This window comes from Schistocerca nitens, chromosome 11 (genome assembly GCF_023898315.1).
Source record: "Schistocerca nitens isolate TAMUIC-IGC-003100 chromosome 11, iqSchNite1.1, whole genome shotgun sequence".
NCBI classification, from domain to species: Eukaryota; Metazoa; Arthropoda; class Insecta; order Orthoptera; family Acrididae; genus Schistocerca; species Schistocerca nitens.
In genome coordinates, this window is record NC_064624.1 from 149,328,228 (window position 1) to 149,352,700 (window position 24,473).

Below are 24,473 nucleotides of genomic sequence, written 5' to 3' on the forward strand. Positions count from 1 at the left end.
GCTCGACTGCCGCTCGCTGCCGCTCGGGTCGTGGTCCATATGACGGCGCAAGCACGACAAACGTCTGCGGGACTAGACGACGCGACTAAAGAAAAAATTTATGATTACAAATCAAATTTGGAACTTTACGGTGCAGCACAACAATAGGCGCTGACGCATTTCAGGGCAGATTCGTGCTGTTTTATCGTTTTCAAAGACTTCCCGGCAAACTTCGTTAGCACATTCTCCCTCAAACTGAGTTAATTACCGCATTATCGTACCGTTGCATTAGTTTAAAATGCTTAAGAAAGCATCTTTGTCATGACAGAAAGGTAGTATGAAACGACTGCTGGCAGGATAGCGACTTAAAAAGCAAAAATGCAGGGGAGCCAAAAGTACCATTTTTATTGGCTCATATTTATTTTATTTTATTTTATTTTTGTTTTCGCACCATTACAGTAGTTTAAAATGCTTAAGGAAACGTCTTTGTCACAACAGAAGGGTAGTATGGCAAGAGGGCTGGCAGGAGTAGCGACATAAAAAGGAAAAAAAAGGAAGGGGAGCCAACAGCACCTTTTTTCTTTTTTTAATTTATTTTTTATTTATTTATTTTTCATTTTTTTTGTTTTTTGCTTTTTTTGTTTTTTTTCCTTTTTTTATTTTTTATTTTTTTTTAACAGAAGGGTAGTATGGCGAGAGGGCTGGCAGGAGTAGCGACATAAAAAGGAAAAAAAAAAAGAAGGGAGAGCCAACAGCACCCGATGTTCCCAGGCGGTCACCCATCCAAGTACTAACCGGGCCCGATATTGCTTGACTTCGGTGATCGGACGAGAACCGGTGTATTTAACATGGTATGGCCGTTGGCGCACATATACTGTAGGCGCACGGCAGAATTCGCATTCGGCTCTCCTCCCAACACACAAAATGTTAGTTTTCGGCCGCATTTGACGAAAGCACCTCCTTCCGCAACAGCGAGTTCCTCGAGGACGGCGCGGAGTGCGCGCCCGACGTCCCAGCAGAACGATTGCCGAATTGGCGGGCGCGCCGTCGCGTGTGTGAGACGCGCAGCTGCTCGTTGCACCTCCTGTCATTCGCTTGTCGCGTGCAACCTTCGACACACGCGGAAGGCGCATCTTGTCCCTGGTGTCCAGCGGGGGGCTGGCGCGCGGCCGACCGGCGTATGGTCTGTGCGGGGTGTGGCAGTGTCGTGCTGGAGGGCGCCACTGGTAGCGATGTGAGCTTCCTCGCCTCACACCGGGTGTTTGCGTAGTTGGCAGTGCATTCGCACCTTTCCTATCCCTGTCCCCGTCCCGACTTGGCCCGACTTTGCTCGACTGCCGCTCGCTGCCGCTCGGGTCGTGGTCCATATGACGGCGCAAGCACGACAAACGTCTGCGGGACTAGACGACGCGACTAAAGAAAAAATTTATGATTACAAATCAAATTTGGAACTTTACGGTGCAGCACAACAATAGGCGCTGACGCATTTCAGGGCAGATTCGTGCTGTTTTATCGTTTTCAAAGACTTCCCGGCAAACTTCGTTAGCACATTCTCCCTCAAACTGAGTTAATTACCGCATTATCGTACCGTTGCATTAGTTTAAAATGCTTAAGAAAGCATCTTTGTCATGACAGAAAGGTAGTATGAAACGACTGCTGGCAGGATAGCGACTTAAAAAGCAAAAATGCAGGGGAGCCAAAAGTACCATTTTTATTGGCTCATATTTATTTTATTTTATTTTATTTTTGTTTTCGCACCATTACAGTAATTTAAAATGCTTAAGGAAACGTCTTTGTCACAACAGAAGGGTAGTATGGCAAGAGGGCTGGCAGGAGTAGCGACATAAAAAGGAAAAAAAAGGAAGGGGAGCCCACAGCACCTTTTTTTCTTTTTTTAATTTATTTTTTATTTATTTATTTTTTCATTTTTTTGTTTTTTGCTTTTTTTGTTTTTTTTTCCTTTTTTTATTTTTTTTTAACAGAAGGGTAGTATGGCGAGAGGGCTGGCAGGAGTAGCGACATAAAAAGGAAAAAAAAGAAGGGAGAGCCAACAGCACCCGATGTTCCCAGGCGGTCACCCATCCAAGTACTAACCGGGCCCGATATTGCTTAACTTCGGTGATCGGACGAGAACCGGTGTATTTAACATGGTATGGCCGTTGGCGCACATATACTGTAGGCGCACGGCAGAATTCGCATTCGGCTCTCCTCCCAACACACAAAATGTTAGTTTTCGGCCGCATTTGACGAAAGCACCTCCTTCCGCAACAGCGAGTTCCTCGAGGACGGCGCGGAGTGCGCGCCCGACGTCCCAGCAGAACGATTGCCGAATTGGCGGGCGCGCCGTCGCGTGTGTGAGACGCGCAGCTGCTCGTTGCACCTCCTGTCATTCGCTTGTCGCGTGCAACCTTCGACACACGCGGAAGGCGCATCTTGTCCCTGGTGTCCAGCGGGGGGCTGGCGCGCGGCCGACCGGCGTATGGTCTGTGCGGGGTGTGGCAGTGTCGTGCTGGAGGGCGCCACTGGTAGCGATGTGAGCTTCCTCGCCTCACACCGGGTGTTTGCGTAGTTGGCAGTGCATTCGCACCTTTCCTATCCCTGTCCCCGTCCCGACTTGGCCCGACTTTGCTCGACTGCCGCTCGCTGCCGCTCGGGTCGTGGTCCATATGACGGCGCAAGCACGACAAACGTCTGCGGGACTAGACGACGCGACTAAAGAAAAAATTTATGATTACAAATCAAATTTGGAACTTTACGGTGCAGCACAACAATAGGCGCTGACGCATTTCAGGGCAGATTCGTGCTGTTTTATCGTTTTCAAAGACTTCCCGGCAAACTTCGTTAGCACATTCTCCCTCAAACTGAGTTAATTACCGCATTATCGTACCGTTGCATTAGTTTAAAATGCTTAAGAAAGCATCTTTGTCATGACAGAAAGGTAGTATGAAACGACTGCTGGCAGGATAGCGACTTAAAAAGCAAAAATGCAGGGGAGCCAAAAGTACCATTTTTATTGGCTCATATTTATTTTATTTTATTTTATTTTTGTTTTCGCACCATTACAGTAGTTTAAAATGCTTAAGGAAACGTCTTTGTCACAACAGAAGGGTAGTATGGCAAGAGGGCTGGCAGGAGTAGCGACATAAAAAGGAAAAAAAAGGAAGGGGAGCCCACAGCACCTTTTTTTCTTTTTTTAATTTATTTTTTATTTATTTATTTTTTCATTTTTTTGTTTTTTGCTTTTTTTGTTTTTTTTTCCTTTTTTTATTTTTTTTTAACAGAAGGGTAGTATGGCGAGAGGGCTGGCAGGAGTAGCGACATAAAAAGGAAAAAAAAGAAGGGAGAGCCAACAGCACCCGATGTTCCCAGGCGGTCACCCATCCAAGTACTAACCGGGCCCGATGTTGCTTAACTTCGGTGATCGGACGAGAACCGGTGTATTTAACATGGTATGGCCGTTGGCGCACATATACTGTAGGCGCACGGCAGAATTCGCATTCGGCTCTCCTCCCAACACACAAAATGTTAGTTTTCGGCCGCATTTGACGAAAGCACCTCCTTCCGCAACAGCGAGTTCCTCGAGGACGGCGCGGAGTGCGCGCCCGACGTCCCAGCAGAACGATTGCCGAATTGGCGGGCGCGCCGTCGCGTGTGTGAGACGCGCAGCTGCTCGTTGCACCTCCTGTCATTCGCTTGTCGCGTGCAACCTTCGACACACGCGGAAGGCGCATCTTGTCCCTGGTGTCCAGCGGGGGGCTGGCGCGCGGCCGACCGGCGTATGGTCTGTGCGGGGTGTGGCAGTGTCGTGCTGGAGGGCGCCACTGGTAGCGATGTGAGCTTCCTCGCCTCACACCGGGTGTTTGCGTAGTTGGCAGTGCATTCGCACCTTTCCTATCCCTGTCCCCGTCCCGACTTGGCCCGACTTTGCTCGACTGCCGCTCGCTGCCGCTCGGGTCGTGGTCCATATGACGGCGCAAGCACGACAAACGTCTGCGGGACTAGACGACGCGACTAAAGAAAAAATTTATGATTACAAATCAAATTTGGAACTTTACGGTGCAGCACAACAATAGGCGCTGACGCATTTCAGGGCAGATTCGTGCTGTTTTATCGTTTTCAAAGACTTCCCGGCAAACTTCGTTAGCACATTCTCCCTCAAACTGAGTTAATTACCGCATTATCGTACCGTTGCATTAGTTTAAAATGCTTAAGAAAGCATCTTTGTCATGACAGAAAGGTAGTATGAAACGACTGCTGGCAGGATAGCGACTTAAAAAGCAAAAATGCAGGGGAGCCAAAAGTACCATTTTTATTGGCTCATATTTATTTTATTTTATTTTATTTTTGTTTTCGCACCATTACAGTAGTTTAAAATGCTTAAGGAAACGTCTTTGTCACAACAGAAGGGTAGTATGGCAAGAGGGCTGGCAGGAGTAGCGACATAAAAAGGAAAAAAAAGGAAGGGGAGCCCACAGCACCTTTTTTTCTTTTTTTAATTTATTTTTTATTTATTTATTTTTTCATTTTTTTGTTTTTTGCTTTTTTTGTTTTTTTTTCCTTTTTTTATTTTTTTTTAACAGAAGGGTAGTATGGCGAGAGGGCTGGCAGGAGTAGCGACATAAAAAGGAAAAAAAAGAAGGGAGAGCCAACAGCACCCGATGTTCCCAGGCGGTCACCCATCCAAGTACTAACCGGGCCCGATGTTGCTTAACTTCGGTGATCGGACGAGAACCGGTGTATTTAACATGGTATGGCCGTTGGCGCACATATACTGTAGGCGCACGGCAGAATTCGCATTCGGCTCTCCTCCCAACACACAAAATGTTAGTTTTCGGCCGCATTTGACGAAAGCACCTCCTTCCGCAACAGCGAGTTCCTCGAGGACGGCGCGGAGTGCGCGCCCGACGTCCCAGCAGAACGATTGCCGAATTGGCGGGCGCGCCGTCGCGTGTGTGAGACGCGCAGCTGCTCGTTGCACCTCCTGTCATTCGCTTGTCGCGTGCAACCTTCGACACACGCGGAAGGCGCATCTTGTCCCTGGTGTCCAGCGGGGGGCTGGCGCGCGGCCGACCGGCGTATGGTCTGTGCGGGGTGTGGCAGTGTCGTGCTGGAGGGCGCCACTGGTAGCGATGTGAGCTTCCTCGCCTCACACCGGGTGTTTGCGTAGTTGGCAGTGCATTCGCACCTTTCCTATCCCTGTCCCCGTCCCGACTTGGCCCGACTTTGCTCGACTGCCGCTCGCTGCCGCTCGGGTCGTGGTCCATATGACGGCGCAAGCACGACAAACGTCTGCGGGACTAGACGACGCGACTAAAGAAAAAATTTATGATTACAAATCAAATTTGGAACTTTACGGTGCAGCACAACAATAGGCGCTGACGCATTTCAGGGCAGATTCGTGCTGTTTTATCGTTTTCAAAGACTTCCCGGCAAACTTCGTTAGCACATTCTCCCTCAAACTGAGTTAATTACCGCATTATCGTACCGTTGCATTAGTTTAAAATGCTTAAGAAAGCATCTTTGTCATGACAGAAAGGTAGTATGAAACGACTGCTGGCAGGATAGCGACTTAAAAAGCAAAAATGCAGGGGAGCCAAAAGTACCATTTTTATTGGCTCATATTTATTTTATTTTATTTTATTTTTGTTTTCGCACCATTACAGTAGTTTAAAATGCTTAAGGAAACGTCTTTGTCACAACAGAAGGGTAGTATGGCAAGAGGGCTGGCAGGAGTAGCGACATAAAAAGGAAAAAAAAGGAAGGGGAGCCCACAGCACCTTTTTTTCTTTTTTTAATTTATTTTTTATTTATTTATTTTTTCATTTTTTTGTTTTTTGCTTTTTTTGTTTTTTTTTCCTTTTTTTATTTTTTTTTAACAGAAGGGTAGTATGGCGAGAGGGCTGGCAGGAGTAGCGACATAAAAAGGAAAAAAAAGAAGGGAGAGCCAACAGCACCCGATGTTCCCAGGCGGTCACCCATCCAAGTACTAACCGGGCCCGATGTTGCTTAACTTCGGTGATCGGACGAGAACCGGTGTATTTAACATGGTATGGCCGTTGGCGCACATATACTGTAGGCGCACGGCAGAATTCGCATTCGGCTCTCCTCCCAACACACAAAATGTTAGTTTTCGGCCGCATTTGACGAAAGCACCTCCTTCCGCAACAGCGAGTTCCTCGAGGACGGCGCGGAGTGCGCGCCCGACGTCCCAGCAGAACGATTGCCGAATTGGCGGGCGCGCCGTCGCGTGTGTGAGACGCGCAGCTGCTCGTTGCACCTCCTGTCATTCGCTTGTCGCGTGCAACCTTCGACACACGCGGAAGGCGCATCTTGTCCCTGGTGTCCAGCGGGGGGCTGGCGCGCGGCCGACCGGCGTATGGTCTGTGCGGGGTGTGGCAGTGTCGTGCTGGAGGGCGCCACTGGTAGCGATGTGAGCTTCCTCGCCTCACACCGGGTGTTTGCGTAGTTGGCAGTGCATTCGCACCTTTCCTATCCCTGTCCCCGTCCCGACTTGGCCCGACTTTGCTCGACTGCCGCTCGCTGCCGCTCGGGTCGTGGTCCATATGACGGCGCAAGCACGACAAACGTCTGCGGGACTAGACGACGCGACTAAAGAAAAAATTTATGATTACAAATCAAATTTGGAACTTTACGGTGCAGCACAACAATAGGCGCTGACGCATTTCAGGGCAGATTCGTGCTGTTTTATCGTTTTCAAAGACTTCCCGGCAAACTTCGTTAGCACATTCTCCCTCAAACTGAGTTAATTACCGCATTATCGTACCGTTGCATTAGTTTAAAATGCTTAAGAAAGCATCTTTGTCATGACAGAAAGGTAGTATGAAACGACTGCTGGCAGGATAGCGACTTAAAAAGCAAAAATGCAGGGGAGCCAAAAGTACCATTTTTATTGGCTCATATTTATTTTATTTTATTTTATTTTTGTTTTCGCACCATTACAGTAGTTTAAAATGCTTAAGGAAACGTCTTTGTCACAACAGAAGGGTAGTATGGCAAGAGGGCTGGCAGGAGTAGCGACATAAAAAGGAAAAAAAAGGAAGGGGAGCCCACAGCACCTTTTTTTCTTTTTTTAATTTATTTTTTATTTATTTATTTTTTCATTTTTTTGTTTTTTGCTTTTTTTGTTTTTTTTTCCTTTTTTTATTTTTTTTTAACAGAAGGGTAGTATGGCGAGAGGGCTGGCAGGAGTAGCGACATAAAAAGGAAAAAAAAGAAGGGAGAGCCAACAGCACCCGATGTTCCCAGGCGGTCACCCATCCAAGTACTAACCGGGCCCGATGTTGCTTAACTTCGGTGATCGGACGAGAACCGGTGTATTTAACATGGTATGGCCGTTGGCGCACATATACTGTAGGCGCACGGCAGAATTCGCATTCGGCTCTCCTCCCAACACACAAAATGTTAGTTTTCGGCCGCATTTGACGAAAGCACCTCCTTCCGCAACAGCGAGTTCCTCGAGGACGGCGCGGAGTGCGCGCCCGACGTCCCAGCAGAACGATTGCCGAATTGGCGGGCGCGCCGTCGCGTGTGTGAGACGCGCAGCTGCTCGTTGCACCTCCTGTCATTCGCTTGTCGCGTGCAACCTTCGACACACGCGGAAGGCGCATCTTGTCCCTGGTGTCCAGCGGGGGGCTGGCGCGCGGCCGACCGGCGTATGGTCTGTGCGGGGTGTGGCAGTGTCGTGCTGGAGGGCGCCACTGGTAGCGATGTGAGCTTCCTCGCCTCACACCGGGTGTTTGCGTAGTTGGCAGTGCATTCGCACCTTTCCTATCCCTGTCCCCGTCCCGACTTGGCCCGACTTTGCTCGACTGCCGCTCGCTGCCGCTCGGGTCGTGGTCCATATGACGGCGCAAGCACGACAAACGTCTGCGGGACTAGACGACGCGACTAAAGAAAAAATTTATGATTACAAATCAAATTTGGAACTTTACGGTGCAGCACAACAATAGGCGCTGACGCATTTCAGGGCAGATTCGTGCTGTTTTATCGTTTTCAAAGACTTCCCGGCAAACTTCGTTAGCACATTCTCCCTCAAACTGAGTTAATTACCGCATTATCGTACCGTTGCATTAGTTTAAAATGCTTAAGAAAGCATCTTTGTCATGACAGAAAGGTAGTATGAAACGACTGCTGGCAGGATAGCGACTTAAAAAGCAAAAATGCAGGGGAGCCAAAAGTACCATTTTTATTGGCTCATATTTATTTTATTTTATTTTATTTTTGTTTTCGCACCATTACAGTAGTTTAAAATGCTTAAGGAAACGTCTTTGTCACAACAGAAGGGTAGTATGGCAAGAGGGCTGGCAGGAGTAGCGACATAAAAAGGAAAAAAAAGGAAGGGGAGCCAACAGCACCTTTTTTCTTTTTTTAATTTATTTTTTATTTATTTATTTTTCATTTTTTTTGTTTTTTGCTTTTTTTGTTTTTTTTCCTTTTTTTATTTTTTATTTTTTTTTAACAGAAGGGTAGTATGGCGAGAGGGCTGGCAGGAGTAGCGACATAAAAAGGAAAAAAAAAAGAAGGGAGAGCCAACAGCACCCGATGTTCCCAGGCGGTCACCCATCCAAGTACTAACCGGGCCCGATATTGCTTGACTTCGGTGATCGGACGAGAACCGGTGTATTTAACATGGTATGGCCGTTGGCGCACATATACTGTAGGCGCACGGCAGAATTCGCATTCGGCTCTCCTCCCAACACACAAAATGTTAGTTTTCGGCCGCATTTGACGAAAGCACCTCCTTCCGCAACAGCGAGTTCCTCGAGGACGGCGCGGAGTGCGCGCCCGACGTCCCAGCAGAACGATTGCCGAATTGGCGGGCGCGCCGTCGCGTGTGTGAGACGCGCAGCTGCTCGTTGCACCTCCTGTCATTCGCTTGTCGCGTGCAACCTTCGACACACGCGGAAGGCGCATCTTGTCCCTGGTGTCCAGCGGGGGGCTGGCGCGCGGCCGACCGGCGTATGGTCTGTGCGGGGTGTGGCAGTGTCGTGCTGGAGGGCGCCACTGGTAGCGATGTGAGCTTCCTCGCCTCACACCGGGTGTTTGCGTAGTTGGCAGTGCATTCGCACCTTTCCTATCCCTGTCCCCGTCCCGACTTGGCCCGACTTTGCTCGACTGCCGCTCGCTGCCGCTCGGGTCGTGGTCCATATGACGGCGCAAGCACGACAAACGTCTGCGGGACTAGACGACGCGACTAAAGAAAAAATTTATGATTACAAATCAAATTTGGAACTTTACGGTGCAGCACAACAATAGGCGCTGACGCATTTCAGGGCAGATTCGTGCTGTTTTATCGTTTTCAAAGACTTCCCGGCAAACTTCGTTAGCACATTCTCCCTCAAACTGAGTTAATTACCGCATTATCGTACCGTTGCATTAGTTTAAAATGCTTAAGAAAGCATCTTTGTCATGACAGAAAGGTAGTATGAAACGACTGCTGGCAGGATAGCGACTTAAAAAGCAAAAATGCAGGGGAGCCAAAAGTACCATTTTTATTGGCTCATATTTATTTTATTTTATTTTATTTTTGTTTTCGCACCATTACAGTAGTTTAAAATGCTTAAGGAAACGTCTTTGTCACAACAGAAGGGTAGTATGGCAAGAGGGCTGGCAGGAGTAGCGACATAAAAAGGAAAAAAAAGGAAGGGGAGCCCACAGCACCTTTTTTTCTTTTTTTAATTTATTTTTTATTTATTTATTTTTTCATTTTTTTGTTTTTTGCTTTTTTTGTTTTTTTTTCCTTTTTTTATTTTTTTTTAACAGAAGGGTAGTATGGCGAGAGGGCTGGCAGGAGTAGCGACATAAAAAGGAAAAAAAAGAAGGGAGAGCCAACAGCACCCGATGTTCCCAGGCGGTCACCCATCCAAGTACTAACCGGGCCCGATGTTGCTTAACTTCGGTGATCGGACGAGAACCGGTGTATTTAACATGGTATGGCCGTTGGCGCACATATACTGTAGGCGCACGGCAGAATTCGCATTCGGCTCTCCTCCCAACACACAAAATGTTAGTTTTCGGCCGCATTTGACGAAAGCACCTCCTTCCGCAACAGCGAGTTCCTCGAGGACGGCGCGGAGTGCGCGCCCGACGTCCCAGCAGAACGATTGCCGAATTGGCGGGCGCGCCGTCGCGTGTGTGAGACGCGCAGCTGCTCGTTGCACCTCCTGTCATTCGCTTGTCGCGTGCAACCTTCGACACACGCGGAAGGCGCATCTTGTCCCTGGTGTCCAGCGGGGGGCTGGCGCGCGGCCGACCGGCGTATGGTCTGTGCGGGGTGTGGCAGTGTCGTGCTGGAGGGCGCCACTGGTAGCGATGTGAGCTTCCTCGCCTCACACCGGGTGTTTGCGTAGTTGGCAGTGCATTCGCACCTTTCCTATCCCTGTCCCCGTCCCGACTTGGCCCGACTTTGCTCGACTGCCGCTCGCTGCCGCTCGGGTCGTGGTCCATATGACGGCGCAAGCACGACAAACGTCTGCGGGACTAGACGACGCGACTAAAGAAAAAATTTATGATTACAAATCAAATTTGGAACTTTACGGTGCAGCACAACAATAGGCGCTGACGCATTTCAGGGCAGATTCGTGCTGTTTTATCGTTTTCAAAGACTTCCCGGCAAACTTCGTTAGCACATTCTCCCTCAAACTGAGTTAATTACCGCATTATCGTACCGTTGCATTAGTTTAAAATGCTTAAGAAAGCATCTTTGTCATGACAGAAAGGTAGTATGAAACGACTGCTGGCAGGATAGCGACTTAAAAAGCAAAAATGCAGGGGAGCCAAAAGTACCATTTTTATTGGCTCATATTTATTTTATTTTATTTTATTTTTGTTTTCGCACCATTACAGTAGTTTAAAATGCTTAAGGAAACGTCTTTGTCACAACAGAAGGGTAGTATGGCAAGAGGGCTGGCAGGAGTAGCGACATAAAAAGGAAAAAAAAGGAAGGGGAGCCCACAGCACCTTTTTTTCTTTTTTTAATTTATTTTTTATTTATTTATTTTTTCATTTTTTTGTTTTTTGCTTTTTTTGTTTTTTTTTCCTTTTTTTATTTTTTTTTAACAGAAGGGTAGTATGGCGAGAGGGCTGGCAGGAGTAGCGACATAAAAAGGAAAAAAAAGAAGGGAGAGCCAACAGCACCCGATGTTCCCAGGCGGTCACCCATCCAAGTACTAACCGGGCCCGATGTTGCTTAACTTCGGTGATCGGACGAGAACCGGTGTATTTAACATGGTATGGCCGTTGGCGCACATATACTGTAGGCGCACGGCAGAATTCGCATTCGGCTCTCCTCCCAACACACAAAATGTTAGTTTTCGGCCGCATTTGACGAAAGCACCTCCTTCCGCAACAGCGAGTTCCTCGAGGACGGCGCGGAGTGCGCGCCCGACGTCCCAGCAGAACGATTGCCGAATTGGCGGGCGCGCCGTCGCGTGTGTGAGACGCGCAGCTGCTCGTTGCACCTCCTGTCATTCGCTTGTCGCGTGCAACCTTCGACACACGCGGAAGGCGCATCTTGTCCCTGGTGTCCAGCGGGGGGCTGGCGCGCGGCCGACCGGCGTATGGTCTGTGCGGGGTGTGGCAGTGTCGTGCTGGAGGGCGCCACTGGTAGCGATGTGAGCTTCCTCGCCTCACACCGGGTGTTTGCGTAGTTGGCAGTGCATTCGCACCTTTCCTATCCCTGTCCCCGTCCCGACTTGGCCCGACTTTGCTCGACTGCCGCTCGCTGCCGCTCGGGTCGTGGTCCATATGACGGCGCAAGCACGACAAACGTCTGCGGGACTAGACGACGCGACTAAAGAAAAAATTTATGATTACAAATCAAATTTGGAACTTTACGGTGCAGCACAACAATAGGCGCTGACGCATTTCAGGGCAGATTCGTGCTGTTTTATCGTTTTCAAAGACTTCCCGGCAAACTTCGTTAGCACATTCTCCCTCAAACTGAGTTAATTACCGCATTATCGTACCGTTGCATTAGTTTAAAATGCTTAAGAAAGCATCTTTGTCATGACAGAAAGGTAGTATGAAACGACTGCTGGCAGGATAGCGACTTAAAAAGCAAAAATGCAGGGGAGCCAAAAGTACCATTTTTATTGGCTCATATTTATTTTATTTTATTTTATTTTTGTTTTCGCACCATTACAGTAGTTTAAAATGCTTAAGGAAACGTCTTTGTCACAACAGAAGGGTAGTATGGCAAGAGGGCTGGCAGGAGTAGCGACATAAAAAGGAAAAAAAAGGAAGGGGAGCCCACAGCACCTTTTTTTCTTTTTTTAATTTATTTTTTATTTATTTATTTTTTCATTTTTTTGTTTTTTGCTTTTTTTGTTTTTTTTTCCTTTTTTTATTTTTTTTTAACAGAAGGGTAGTATGGCGAGAGGGCTGGCAGGAGTAGCGACATAAAAAGGAAAAAAAAGAAGGGAGAGCCAACAGCACCCGATGTTCCCAGGCGGTCACCCATCCAAGTACTAACCGGGCCCGATGTTGCTTAACTTCGGTGATCGGACGAGAACCGGTGTATTTAACATGGTATGGCCGTTGGCGCACATATACTGTAGGCGCACGGCAGAATTCGCATTCGGCTCTCCTCCCAACACACAAAATGTTAGTTTTCGGCCGCATTTGACGAAAGCACCTCCTTCCGCAACAGCGAGTTCCTCGAGGACGGCGCGGAGTGCGCGCCCGACGTCCCAGCAGAACGATTGCCGAATTGGCGGGCGCGCCGTCGCGTGTGTGAGACGCGCAGCTGCTCGTTGCACCTCCTGTCATTCGCTTGTCGCGTGCAACCTTCGACACACGCGGAAGGCGCATCTTGTCCCTGGTGTCCAGCGGGGGGCTGGCGCGCGGCCGACCGGCGTATGGTCTGTGCGGGGTGTGGCAGTGTCGTGCTGGAGGGCGCCACTGGTAGCGATGTGAGCTTCCTCGCCTCACACCGGGTGTTTGCGTAGTTGGCAGTGCATTCGCACCTTTCCTATCCCTGTCCCCGTCCCGACTTGGCCCGACTTTGCTCGACTGCCGCTCGCTGCCGCTCGGGTCGTGGTCCATATGACGGCGCAAGCACGACAAACGTCTGCGGGACTAGACGACGCGACTAAAGAAAAAATTTATGATTACAAATCAAATTTGGAACTTTACGGTGCAGCACAACAATAGGCGCTGACGCATTTCAGGGCAGATTCGTGCTGTTTTATCGTTTTCAAAGACTTCCCGGCAAACTTCGTTAGCACATTCTCCCTCAAACTGAGTTAATTACCGCATTATCGTACCGTTGCATTAGTTTAAAATGCTTAAGAAAGCATCTTTGTCATGACAGAAAGGTAGTATGAAACGACTGCTGGCAGGATAGCGACTTAAAAAGCAAAAATGCAGGGGAGCCAAAAGTACCATTTTTATTGGCTCATATTTATTTTATTTTATTTTATTTTTGTTTTCGCACCATTACAGTAGTTTAAAATGCTTAAGGAAACGTCTTTGTCACAACAGAAGGGTAGTATGGCAAGAGGGCTGGCAGGAGTAGCGACATAAAAAGGAAAAAAAAGGAAGGGGAGCCAACAGCACCTTTTTTCTTTTTTTAATTTATTTTTTATTTATTTATTTTTCATTTTTTTTGTTTTTTGCTTTTTTTGTTTTTTTTCCTTTTTTTATTTTTTATTTTTTTTTAACAGAAGGGTAGTATGGCGAGAGGGCTGGCAGGAGTAGCGACATAAAAAGGAAAAAAAAAAAGAAGGGAGAGCCAACAGCACCCGATGTTCCCAGGCGGTCACCCATCCAAGTACTAACCGGGCCCGATATTGCTTGACTTCGGTGATCGGACGAGAACCGGTGTATTTAACATGGTATGGCCGTTGGCGCACATATACTGTAGGCGCACGGCAGAATTCGCATTCGGCTCTCCTCCCAACACACAAAATGTTAGTTTTCGGCCGCATTTGACGAAAGCACCTCCTTCCGCAACAGCGAGTTCCTCGAGGACGGCGCGGAGTGCGCGCCCGACGTCCCAGCAGAACGATTGCCGAATTGGCGGGCGCGCCGTCGCGTGTGTGAGACGCGCAGCTGCTCGTTGCACCTCCTGTCATTCGCTTGTCGCGTGCAACCTTCGACACACGCGGAAGGCGCATCTTGTCCCTGGTGTCCAGCGGGGGGCTGGCGCGCGGCCGACCGGCGTATGGTCTGTGCGGGGTGTGGCAGTGTCGTGCTGGAGGGCGCCACTGGTAGCGATGTGAGCTTCCTCGCCTCACACCGGGTGTTTGCGTAGTTGGCAGTGCATTCGCACCTTTCCTATCCCTGTCCCCGTCCCGACTTGGCCCGACTTTGCTCGACTGCCGCTCGCTGCCGCTCGGGTCGTGGTCCATATGACGGCGCAAGCACGACAAACGTCTGCGGGACTAGACGACGCGACTAAAGAAAAAATTTATGATTACAAATCAAATTTGGAACTTTACGGTGCAGCACAACAATAGGCGCTGACGCATTTCAGGGCAGATTCGTGCTGTTTTATCGTTTTCAAAGACTTCCCGGCAAACTTCGTTAGCACATTCTCCCTCAAACTGAGTTAATTACCGCATTATCGTACCGTTGCATTAGTTTAAAATGCTTAAGAAAGCATCTTTGTCATGACAGAAAGGTAGTATGAAACGACTGCTGGCAGGATAGCGACTTAAAAAGCAAAAATGCAGGGGAGCCAAAAGTACCATTTTTATTGGCTCATATTTATTTTATTTTATTTTATTTTTGTTTTCGCACCATTACAGTAATTTAAAATGCTTAAGGAAACGTCTTTGTCACAACAGAAGGGTAGTATGGCAAGAGGGCTGGCAGGAGTAGCGACATAAAAAGGAAAAAAAAGGAAGGGGAGCCCACAGCACCTTTTTTTCTTTTTTTAATTTATTTTTTATTTATTTATTTTTTCATTTTTTTGTTTTTTGCTTTTTTTGTTTTTTTTTCCTTTTTTTATTTTTTTTTAACAGAAGGGTAGTATGGCGAGAGGGCTGGCAGGAGTAGCGACATAAAAAGGAAAAAAAAGAAGGGAGAGCCAACAGCACCCGATGTTCCCAGGCGGTCACCCATCCAAGTACTAACCGGGCCCGATGTTGCTTAACTTCGGTGATCGGACGAGAACCGGTGTATTTAACATGGTATGGCCGTTGGCGCACATATACTGTAGGCGCACGGCAGAATTCGCATTCGGCTCTCCTCCCAACACACAAAATGTTAGTTTTCGGCCGCATTTGACGAAAGCACCTCCTTCCGCAACAGCGAGTTCCTCGAGGACGGCGCGGAGTGCGCGCCCGACGTCCCAGCAGAACGATTGCCGAATTGGCGGGCGCGCCGTCGCGTGTGTGAGACGCGCAGCTGCTCGTTGCACCTCCTGTCATTCGCTTGTCGCGTGCAACCTTCGACACACGCGGAAGGCGCATCTTGTCCCTGGTGTCCAGCGGGGGGCTGGCGCGCGGCCGACCGGCGTATGGTCTGTGCGGGGTGTGGCAGTGTCGTGCTGGAGGGCGCCACTGGTAGCGATGTGAGCTTCCTCGCCTCACACCGGGTGTTTGCGTAGTTGGCAGTGCATTCGCACCTTTCCTATCCCTGTCCCCGTCCCGACTTGGCCCGACTTTGCTCGACTGCCGCTCGCTGCCGCTCGGGTCGTGGTCCATATGACGGCGCAAGCACGACAAACGTCTGCGGGACTAGACGACGCGACTAAAGAAAAAATTTATGATTACAAATCAAATTTGGAACTTTACGGTGCAGCACAACAATAGGCGCTGACGCATTTCAGGGCAGATTCGTGCTGTTTTATCGTTTTCAAAGACTTCCCGGCAAACTTCGTTAGCACATTCTCCCTCAAACTGAGTTAATTACCGCATTATCGTACCGTTGCATTAGTTTAAAATGCTTAAGAAAGCATCTTTGTCATGACAGAAAGGTAGTATGAAACGACTGCTGGCAGGATAGCGACTTAAAAAGCAAAAATGCAGGGGAGCCAAAAGTACCATTTTTATTGGCTCATATTTATTTTATTTTATTTTATTTTTGTTTTCGCACCATTACAGTAGTTTAAAATGCTTAAGGAAACGTCTTTGTCACAACAGAAGGGTAGTATGGCAAGAGGGCTGGCAGGAGTAGCGACATAAAAAGGAAAAAAAAGGAAGGGGAGCCCACAGCACCTTTTTTTCTTTTTTTAATTTATTTTTTATTTATTTATTTTTTCATTTTTTTGTTTTTTGCTTTTTTTGTTTTTTTTTCCTTTTTTTATTTTTTTTTAACAGAAGGGTAGTATGGCGAGAGGGCTGGCAGGAGTAGCGACATAAAAAGGAAAAAAAAGAAGGGAGAGCCAACAGCACCCGATGTTCCCAGGCGGTCACCCATCCAAGTACTAACCGGGCCCGATGTTGCTTAACTTCGGTGATCGGACGAGAACCGGTGTATTTAACATGGTATGGCCGTTGGCGCACATATACTGTAGGCGCACGGCAGAATTCGCATTCGGCTCTCCTCCCAACACACAAAATGTTAGTTTTCGGCCGCATTTGACGAAAGCACCTCCTTCCGCAACAGCGAGTTCCTCGAGGACGGCGCGGAGTGCGCGCCCGACGTCCCAGCAGAACGATTGCCGAATTGGCGGGCGCGCCGTCGCGTGTGTGAGACGCGCAGCTGCTCGTTGCACCTCCTGTCATTCGCTTGTCGCGTGCAACCTTCGACACACGCGGAAGGCGCATCTTGTCCCTGGTGTCCAGCGGGGGGCTGGCGCGCGGCCGACCGGCGTATGGTCTGTGCGGGGTGTGGCAGTGTCGTGCTGGAGGGCGCCACTGGTAGCGATGTGAGCTTCCTCGCCTCACACCGGGTGTTTGCGTAGTTGGCAGTGCATTCGCACCTTTCCTATCCCTGTCCCCGTCCCGACTTGGCCCGACTTTGCTCGACTGCCGCTCGCTGCCGCTCGGGTCGTGGTCCATATGACGGCGCAAGCACGACAAACGTCTGCGGGACTAGACGACGCGACTAAAGAAAAAATTTATGATTACAAATCAAATTTGGAACTTTACGGTGCAGCACAACAATAGGCGCTGACGCATTTCAGGGCAGATTCGTGCTGTTTTATCGTTTTCAAAGACTTCCCGGCAAACTTCGTTAGCACATTCTCCCTCAAACTGAGTTAATTACCGCATTATCGTACCGTTGCATTAGTTTAAAATGCTTAAGAAAGCATCTTTGTCATGACAGAAAGGTAGTATGAAACGACTGCTGGCAGGATAGCGACTTAAAAAGCAAAAATGCAGGGGAGCCAAAAGTACCATTTTTATTGGCTCATATTTATTTTATTTTATTTTATTTTTGTTTTCGCACCATTACAGTAGTTTAAAATGCTTAAGGAAACGTCTTTGTCACAACAGAAGGGTAGTATGGCAAGAGGGCTGGCAGGAGTAGCGACATAAAAAGGAAAAAAAAGGAAGGGGAGCCCACAGCACCTTTTTTTCTTTTTTTAATTTATTTTTTATTTATTTATTTTTTCATTTTTTTGTTTTTTGCTTTTTTTGTTTTTTTTTCCTTTTTTTATTTTTTTTTAACAGAAGGGTAGTATGGCGAGAGGGCTGGCAGGAGTAGCGACATAAAAAGGAAAAAAAAGAAGGGAGAGCCAACAGCACCCGATGTTCCCAGGCGGTCACCCATCCAAGTACTAACCGGGCCCGATGTTGCTTAACTTCGGTGATCGGACGAGAACCGGTGTATTTAACATGGTATGGCCGTTGGCGCACATATACTGTAGGCGCACGGCAGAATTCGCATTCGGCTCTCCTCCCAACACACAAAATGTTAGTTTTCGGCCGCATTTGACGAAAGCACCTCCTTCCGCAACAGCGAGTTCCTCGAGGACGGCGCGGAGTGCGCGCCCGACGTCCCAGCAGAACGATTGCCGAATTGGCGGGCGCGCCGTCGCGTGTGTGAGACGCGCAGCTGCTCGTTGCACCTCCTGTCATTCGCTTGTCGCGTGCAACCTTCGACACACGCGGAAGGCGCATCTTGTCCCTGGTGTCCAGCGGGGGGCTGGCGCGCGGCCGACCGGCGTATGGTCTGTGCGGGGTGTGGCAGTGTCGTGCTGGAGGGCGCCACTGGTAGCGATGTGAGCTTCCTCGCCTCACACCGGGTGTTTGCGTAGTTGGCAGTGCATTCGCACCTTTCCTATCCCTGTCCCCGTCCCGACTTGGCCCGACTTTGCTCGACTGCCGCTCGCTGCCGCTCGGGTCGTGGTCCATATGACGGCGCAAGCACGACAAACGTCTGCGGGACTAGACGACGCGACTAAAGAAAAAATTTATGATTACAAATCAAATTTGGAACTTTACGGTGCAGCACAACAATAGGCGCTGACGCATTTCAGGGCAGATTCGTGCTGTTTTATCGTTTTCAAAGACTTCCCGGCAAACTTCGTTAGCACATTCTCCCTCAAACTGAGTTAATTACCGCATTATCGTACCGTTGCATTAGTTTAAAATGCTTAAGAAAGCATCTTTGTCATGACAGAAAGGTAGTATGAAACGACTGCTGGCAGGATAGCGACTTAAAAAGCAAAAATGCAGGGGAGCCAAAAGTACCATTTTTATTGGCTCATATTTATTTTATTTTATTTTATTTTTGTTTTCGCACCATTACAGTAGTTTAAAATGCTTAAGGAAACGTCTTTGTCACAACAGAAGGGTAGTATGGCAAGAGGGCTGGCAGGAGTAGCGACATAAAAAGGAAAAAAAAGGAAGGGGAGCCCACAGCACCTTTTTTTCTTTTTTTAATTTATTTTTTATTTATTTATTTTTTCATTTTTTTGTTTTTTGCTTTTTTTGTTTTTTTTTCCTTTTTTTATTTTTTTTTAACAGAAGGGTAGTATGGCGAGAGGGCTGGCAGGAGTAGCGACATAAAAAGGAAAAAAAAGAAGGGAGAGCCAACAGCACCCGATGTTCCCAGGCGGTCACCCATCCAAGTACTAACCGGGCCCGATGTTGCTTAACTTCGGTGATCGGACGAGAACCGGTGTATTTAACATGGTATGGCCGTTGGCGCACATATACTGTAGGCGCACGGCAGAATTCGCATTCGGCTCTCCTCCCAACACACAAAATGTTAGTTTTCGGCCGCATTTGACGAAAGCACCTCCTTCCGCAACAGCGAGTTCCTCGAGGACGGCGCGGAGTGCGCGCCCGACGTCCCAGCAGAACGATTGCCGAATTGGCGGGCGCGCCGTCGCGTGTGTGAGACGCGCAGCTGCTCGTTGCACCTCCTGTCATTCGCTTGTCGCGTGCAACCTTCGACACACGCGGAAGGCGCATCTTGTCCCTGGTGTCCAGCGGGGGGCTGGCGCGCGGCCGACCGGCGTATGGTCTGTGCGGGGTGTGGCAGTGTCGTGCTGGAGGGCGCCACTGGTAGCGATGTGAGCTTCCTCGCCTCACACCGGGTGTTTGCGTAGTTGGCAGTGCATTCGCACCTTTCCTATCCCTGTCCCCGTCCCGACTTGGCCCGACTTTGCTCGACTGCCGCTCGCTGCCGCTCGGGTCGTGGTCCATATGACGGCGCAAGCACGACAAACGTCTGCGGGACTAGACGACGCGACTAAAGAAAAAATTTATGATTACAAATCAAATTTGGAACTTTACGGTGCAGCACAACAATAGGCGCTGACGCATTTCAGGGCAGATTCGTGCTGTTTTATCGTTTTCAAAGACTTCCCGGCAAACTTCGTTAGCACATTCTCCCTCAAACTGAGTTAATTACCGCATTATCGTACCGTTGCATTAGTTTAAAATGCTTAAGAAAGCATCTTTGTCATGACAGAAAGGTAGTATGAAACGACTGCTGGCAGGATAGCGACTTAAAAAGCAAAAATGCAGGGGAGCCAAAAGTACCATTTTTATTGGCTCATATTTATTTTATTTTATTTTATTTTTGTTTTCGCACCATTACAGTAGTTTAAAATGCTTAAGGAAACGTCTTTGTCACAACAGAAGGGTAGTATGGCAAGAGGGCTGGCAGGAGTAGCGACATAAAAAGGAAAAAAAAGGAAGGGGAGCCCACAGCACCTTTTTTTCTTTTTTTAATTTATTTTTTATTTATTTATTTTTTCATTTTTTTGTTTTTTGCTTTTTTTGTTTTTTTTTCCTTTTTTTATTTTTTTTTAACAGAAGGGTAGTATGGCGAGAGGGCTGGCAGGAGTAGCGACATAAAAAGGAAAAAAAAGAAGGGAGAGCCAACAGCACCCGATGTTCCCAGGCGGTCACCCATCCAAGTACTAACCGGGCCCGATGTTGCTTAACTTCGGTGATCGGACGAGAACCGGTGTATTTAACATGGTATGGCCGTTGGCGCACATATACTGTAGGCGCACGGCAGAATTCGCATTCGGCTCTCCTCCCAACACACAAAATGTTAGTTTTCGGCCGCATTTGACGAAAGCACCTCCTTCCGCAACAGCGAGTTCCTCGAGGACGGCGCGGAGTGCGCGCCCGACGTCCCAGCAGAACGATTGCCGAATTGGCGGGCGCGCCGTCGCGTGTGTGAGACGCGCAGCTGCTCGTTGCACCTCCTGTCATTCGCTTGTCGCGTGCAACCTTCGACACACGCGGAAGGCGCATCTTGTCCCTGGTGTCCAGCGGGGGGCTGGCGCGCGGCCGACCGGCGTATGGTCTGTGCGGGGTGTGGCAGTGTCGTGCTGGAGGGCGCCACTGGTAGCGATGTGAGCTTCCTCGCCTCACACCGGGTGTTTGCGTAGTTGGCAGTGCATTCGCACCTTTCCTATCCCTGTCCCCGTCCCGACTTGGCCCGACTTTGCTCGACTGCCGCTCGCTGCCGCTCGGGTCGTGGTCCATATGACGGCGCAAGCACGACAAACGTCTGCGGGACTAGACGACGCGACTAAAGAAAAAATTTATGATTACAAATCAAATTTGGAACTTTACGGTGCAGCACAACAATAGGCGCTGACGCATTTCAGGGCAGATTCGTGCTGTTTTATCGTTTTCAAAGACTTCCCGGCAAACTTCGTTAGCACATTCTCCCTCAAACTGAGTTAATTACCGCATTATCGTACCGTTGCATTAGTTTAAAATGCTTAAGAAAGCATCTTTGTCATGACAGAAAGGTAGTATGAAACGACTGCTGGCAGGATAGCGACTTAAAAAGCAAAAATGCAGGGGAGCCAAAAGTACCATTTTTATTGGCTCATATTTATTTTATTTTATTTTATTTTTGTTTTCGCACCATTACAGTAGTTTAAAATGCTTAAGGAAACGTCTTTGTCACAACAGAAGGGTAGTATGGCAAGAGGGCTGGCAGGAGTAGCGACATAAAAAGGAAAAAAAAGGAAGGGGAGCCAACAGCACCTTTTTTCTTTTTTTAATTTATTTTTTATTTATTTATTTTTCATTTTTTTTGTTTTTTGCTTTTTTTGTTTTTTTTCCTTTTTTTATTTTTTATTTTTTTTTAACAGAAGGGTAGTATGGCGAGAGGGCTGGCAGGAGTAGCGACATAAAAAGGAAAAAAAAAAGAAGGGAGAGCCAACAGCACCCGATGTTCCCAGGCGGTCACCCATCCAAGTACTAACCGGGCCCGATATTGCTTGACTTCGGTGATCGGACGAGAACCGGTGTATTTAACATGGTATGGCCGTTGGCGCACATATACTGTAGGCGCACGGCAGAATTCGCATTCGGCTCTCCTCCCAACACACAAAATGTTAGTTTTCGGCCGCATTTGACGAAAGCACCTCCTTCCGCAACAGCGAGTTCCTCGAGGACGGCGCGGAGTGCGCGCCCGACGTCCCAGCAGAACGATTGCCGAATTGGCGGGCGCGCCGTCGCGTGTGTGAGACGCGCAGCTGCTCGTTGCACCTCCTGTCATTCGCTTGTCGCGTGCAACCTTCGACACACGCGGAAGGCGCATCTTGTCCCTGGTGTCCAGCGGGGGGCTGGCGCGCGGCCGACCGGCGTATGGTCTGTGCGGGGTGTGGCAGTGTCGTGCTGGAGGGCGCCACTGGTAGCGATGTGAGCTTCCTCGCCTCACACCGGGTGTTTGCGTAGTTGGCAGTGCATTCGCACCTTTCCTATCCCTGTCCCCGTCCCGACTTGGCCCGACTTTGCTCGACTGCCGCTCGCTGCCGCTCGGGTCGTGGTCCATATGACGGCGCAAGCACGACAAACGTCTGCGGGACTAGACGACGCGACTAAAGAAAAAATTTATGATTACAAATCAAATTTGGAACTTTACGGTGCAGCACAACAATAGGCGCTGACGCATTTCAGGGCAGATTCGTGCTGTTTTATCGTTTTCAAAGACTTCCCGGCAAACTTCGTTAGCACATTCTCCCTCAAACTGAGTTAATTACCGCATTATCGTACCGTTGCATTAGTTTAAAATGCTTAAGAAAGCATCTTTGTCATGACAGAAAGGTAGTATGAAACGACTGCTGGCAGGATAGCGACTTAAAAAGCAAAAATGCAGGGGAGCCAAAAGTACCATTTTTATTGGCTCATATTTATTTTATTTTATTTTATTTTTGTTTTCGCACCATTACAGTAGTTTAAAATGCTTAAGGAAACGTCTTTGTCACAACAGAAGGGTAGTATGGCAAGAGGGCTGGCAGGAGTAGCGACATAAAAAGGAAAAAAAAGGAAGGGGAGCCCACAGCACCTTTTTTTCTTTTTTTAATTTATTTTTTATTTATTTATTTTTTCATTTTTTTGTTTTTTGCTTTTTTTGTTTTTTTTTCCTTTTTTTATTTTTTTTTAACAGAAGGGTAGTATGGCGAGAGGGCTGGCAGGAGTAGCGACATAAAAAGGAAAAAAAAGAAGGGAGAGCCAACAGCACCCGATGTTCCCAGGCGGTCACCCATCCAAGTACTAACCGGGCCCGATGTTGCTTAACTTCGGTGATCGGACGAGAACCGGTGTATTTAACATGGTATGGCCGTTGGCGCACATATACTGTAGGCGCACGGCAGAATTCGCATTCGGCTCTCCTCCCAACACACAAAATGTTAGTTTTCGGCCGCATTTGACGAAAGCACCTCCTTCCGCAACAGCGAGTTCCTCGAGGACGGCGCGGAGTGCGCGCCCGACGTCCCAGCAGAACGATTGCCGAATTGGCGGGCGCGCCGTCGCGTGTGTGAGACGCGCAGCTGCTCGTTGCACCTCCTGTCATTCGCTTGTCGCGTGCAACCTTCGACACACGCGGAAGGCGCATCTTGTCCCTGGTGTCCAGCGGGGGGCTGGCGCGCGGCCGACCGGCGTATGGTCTGTGCGGGGTGTGGCAGTGTCGTGCTGGAGGGCGCCACTGGTAGCGATGTGAGCTTCCTCGCCTCACACCGGGTGTTTGCGTAGTTGGCAGTGCATTCGCACCTTTCCTATCCCTGTCCCCGTCCCGACTTGGCCCGACTTTGCTCGACTGCCGCTCGCTGCCGCTCGGGTCGTGGTCCATATGACGGCGCAAGCACGACAAACGTCTGCGGGACTAGACGACGCGACTAAAGAAAAAATTTATGATTACAAATCAAATTTGGAACTTTACGGTGCAGCACAACAATAGGCGCTGACGCATTTCAGGGCAGATTCGTGCTGTTTTATCGTTTTCAAAGACTTCCCGGCAAACTTCGTTAGCACATTCTCCCTCAAACTGAGTTAATTACCGCATTATCGTACCGTTGCATTAGTTTAAAATGCTTAAGAAAGCATCTTTGTCATGACAGAAAGGTAGTATGAAACGACTGCTGGCAGGATAGCGACTTAAAAAGCAAAAATGCAGGGGAGCCAAAAGTACCATTTTTATTGGCTCATATTTATTTTATTTTATTTTATTTTTGTTTTCGCACCATTACAGTAGTTTAAAATGCTTAAGGAAACGTCTTTGTCACAACAGAAGGGTAGTATGGCAAGAGGGCTGGCAGGAGTAGCGACATAAAAAGGAAAAAAAAGGAAGGGGAGCCCACAGCACCTTTTTTTCTTTTTTTAATTTATTTTTTATTTATTTATTTTTTCATTTTTTTGTTTTTTGCTTTTTTTGTTTTTTTTTCCTTTTTTTATTTTTTTTTAACAGAAGGGTAGTATGGCGAGAGGGCTGGCAGGAGTAGCGACATAAAAAGGAAAAAAAAGAAGGGAGAGCCAACAGCACCCGATGTTCCCAGGCGGTCACCCATCCAAGTACTAACCGGGCCCGATGTTGCTTAACTTCGGTGATCGGACGAGAACCGGTGTATTTAACATGGTATGGCCGTTGGCGCACATATACTGTAGGCGCACGGCAGAATTCGCATTCGGCTCTCCTCCCAACACACAAAATGTTAGTTTTCGGCCGCATTTGACGAAAGCACCTCCTTCCGCAACAGCGAGTTCCTCGAGGACGGCGCGGAGTGCGCGCCCGACGTCCCAGCAGAACGATTGCCGAATTGGCGGGCGCGCCGTCGCGTGTGTGAGACGCGCAGCTGCTCGTTGCACCTCCTGTCA

General features: G+C 48.5%; 19 non-coding genes across 19 annotated transcripts; all 19 read right to left on the reverse strand.

The window, feature by feature from the left end:
- Positions 1 to 725: 725 nt before the first annotated feature.
- On the reverse strand, positions 726 to 844 carry LOC126213961 (5S ribosomal RNA). Its single transcript, XR_007541592.1, has one exon. It is a non-coding gene; the product is annotated as a 5S ribosomal RNA (ribosomal RNA).
- Positions 845 to 2,024: 1,180 nt separating this feature from the next.
- LOC126213957 (5S ribosomal RNA) lies at positions 2,025 to 2,143 on the reverse strand. Its single transcript, XR_007541588.1, has one exon. It is a non-coding gene; the product is annotated as a 5S ribosomal RNA (ribosomal RNA).
- A 1,180-nt stretch (positions 2,144 to 3,323) lies between these two features.
- On the reverse strand, positions 3,324 to 3,442 carry LOC126213809 (5S ribosomal RNA). Its single transcript, XR_007541454.1, has one exon. It is a non-coding gene; the product is annotated as a 5S ribosomal RNA (ribosomal RNA).
- A 1,180-nt stretch (positions 3,443 to 4,622) lies between these two features.
- LOC126213810 (5S ribosomal RNA) lies at positions 4,623 to 4,741 on the reverse strand. The gene has a single exon (XR_007541455.1). It is a non-coding gene; the product is annotated as a 5S ribosomal RNA (ribosomal RNA).
- Positions 4,742 to 5,921: 1,180 nt separating this feature from the next.
- On the reverse strand, positions 5,922 to 6,040 carry LOC126213811 (5S ribosomal RNA). Its single transcript, XR_007541456.1, has one exon. It is a non-coding gene; the product is annotated as a 5S ribosomal RNA (ribosomal RNA).
- A 1,180-nt stretch (positions 6,041 to 7,220) lies between these two features.
- On the reverse strand, positions 7,221 to 7,339 carry LOC126213812 (5S ribosomal RNA). The gene has a single exon (XR_007541457.1). It is a non-coding gene; the product is annotated as a 5S ribosomal RNA (ribosomal RNA).
- A 1,187-nt stretch (positions 7,340 to 8,526) lies between these two features.
- Positions 8,527 to 8,645, reverse strand: LOC126213963 (5S ribosomal RNA). The gene has a single exon (XR_007541593.1). It is a non-coding gene; the product is annotated as a 5S ribosomal RNA (ribosomal RNA).
- Positions 8,646 to 9,825: 1,180 nt separating this feature from the next.
- LOC126213814 (5S ribosomal RNA) lies at positions 9,826 to 9,944 on the reverse strand. Its single transcript, XR_007541459.1, has one exon. It is a non-coding gene; the product is annotated as a 5S ribosomal RNA (ribosomal RNA).
- A 1,180-nt stretch (positions 9,945 to 11,124) lies between these two features.
- Positions 11,125 to 11,243, reverse strand: LOC126213815 (5S ribosomal RNA). The gene has a single exon (XR_007541460.1). It is a non-coding gene; the product is annotated as a 5S ribosomal RNA (ribosomal RNA).
- A 1,180-nt stretch (positions 11,244 to 12,423) lies between these two features.
- LOC126213816 (5S ribosomal RNA) lies at positions 12,424 to 12,542 on the reverse strand. The gene has a single exon (XR_007541461.1). It is a non-coding gene; the product is annotated as a 5S ribosomal RNA (ribosomal RNA).
- Positions 12,543 to 13,730: 1,188 nt separating this feature from the next.
- Positions 13,731 to 13,849, reverse strand: LOC126213964 (5S ribosomal RNA). The gene has a single exon (XR_007541594.1). It is a non-coding gene; the product is annotated as a 5S ribosomal RNA (ribosomal RNA).
- Positions 13,850 to 15,029: 1,180 nt separating this feature from the next.
- On the reverse strand, positions 15,030 to 15,148 carry LOC126213817 (5S ribosomal RNA). The gene has a single exon (XR_007541462.1). It is a non-coding gene; the product is annotated as a 5S ribosomal RNA (ribosomal RNA).
- Positions 15,149 to 16,328: 1,180 nt separating this feature from the next.
- Positions 16,329 to 16,447, reverse strand: LOC126213819 (5S ribosomal RNA). The gene has a single exon (XR_007541463.1). It is a non-coding gene; the product is annotated as a 5S ribosomal RNA (ribosomal RNA).
- Positions 16,448 to 17,627: 1,180 nt separating this feature from the next.
- On the reverse strand, positions 17,628 to 17,746 carry LOC126213820 (5S ribosomal RNA). Its single transcript, XR_007541464.1, has one exon. It is a non-coding gene; the product is annotated as a 5S ribosomal RNA (ribosomal RNA).
- A 1,180-nt stretch (positions 17,747 to 18,926) lies between these two features.
- Positions 18,927 to 19,045, reverse strand: LOC126213821 (5S ribosomal RNA). Its single transcript, XR_007541465.1, has one exon. It is a non-coding gene; the product is annotated as a 5S ribosomal RNA (ribosomal RNA).
- Positions 19,046 to 20,225: 1,180 nt separating this feature from the next.
- On the reverse strand, positions 20,226 to 20,344 carry LOC126213822 (5S ribosomal RNA). The gene has a single exon (XR_007541466.1). It is a non-coding gene; the product is annotated as a 5S ribosomal RNA (ribosomal RNA).
- A 1,187-nt stretch (positions 20,345 to 21,531) lies between these two features.
- LOC126213965 (5S ribosomal RNA) lies at positions 21,532 to 21,650 on the reverse strand. The gene has a single exon (XR_007541595.1). It is a non-coding gene; the product is annotated as a 5S ribosomal RNA (ribosomal RNA).
- A 1,180-nt stretch (positions 21,651 to 22,830) lies between these two features.
- Positions 22,831 to 22,949, reverse strand: LOC126213823 (5S ribosomal RNA). Its single transcript, XR_007541467.1, has one exon. It is a non-coding gene; the product is annotated as a 5S ribosomal RNA (ribosomal RNA).
- Positions 22,950 to 24,129: 1,180 nt separating this feature from the next.
- LOC126213824 (5S ribosomal RNA) lies at positions 24,130 to 24,248 on the reverse strand. The gene has a single exon (XR_007541468.1). It is a non-coding gene; the product is annotated as a 5S ribosomal RNA (ribosomal RNA).
- Positions 24,249 to 24,473: the final 225 nt, after the last annotated feature.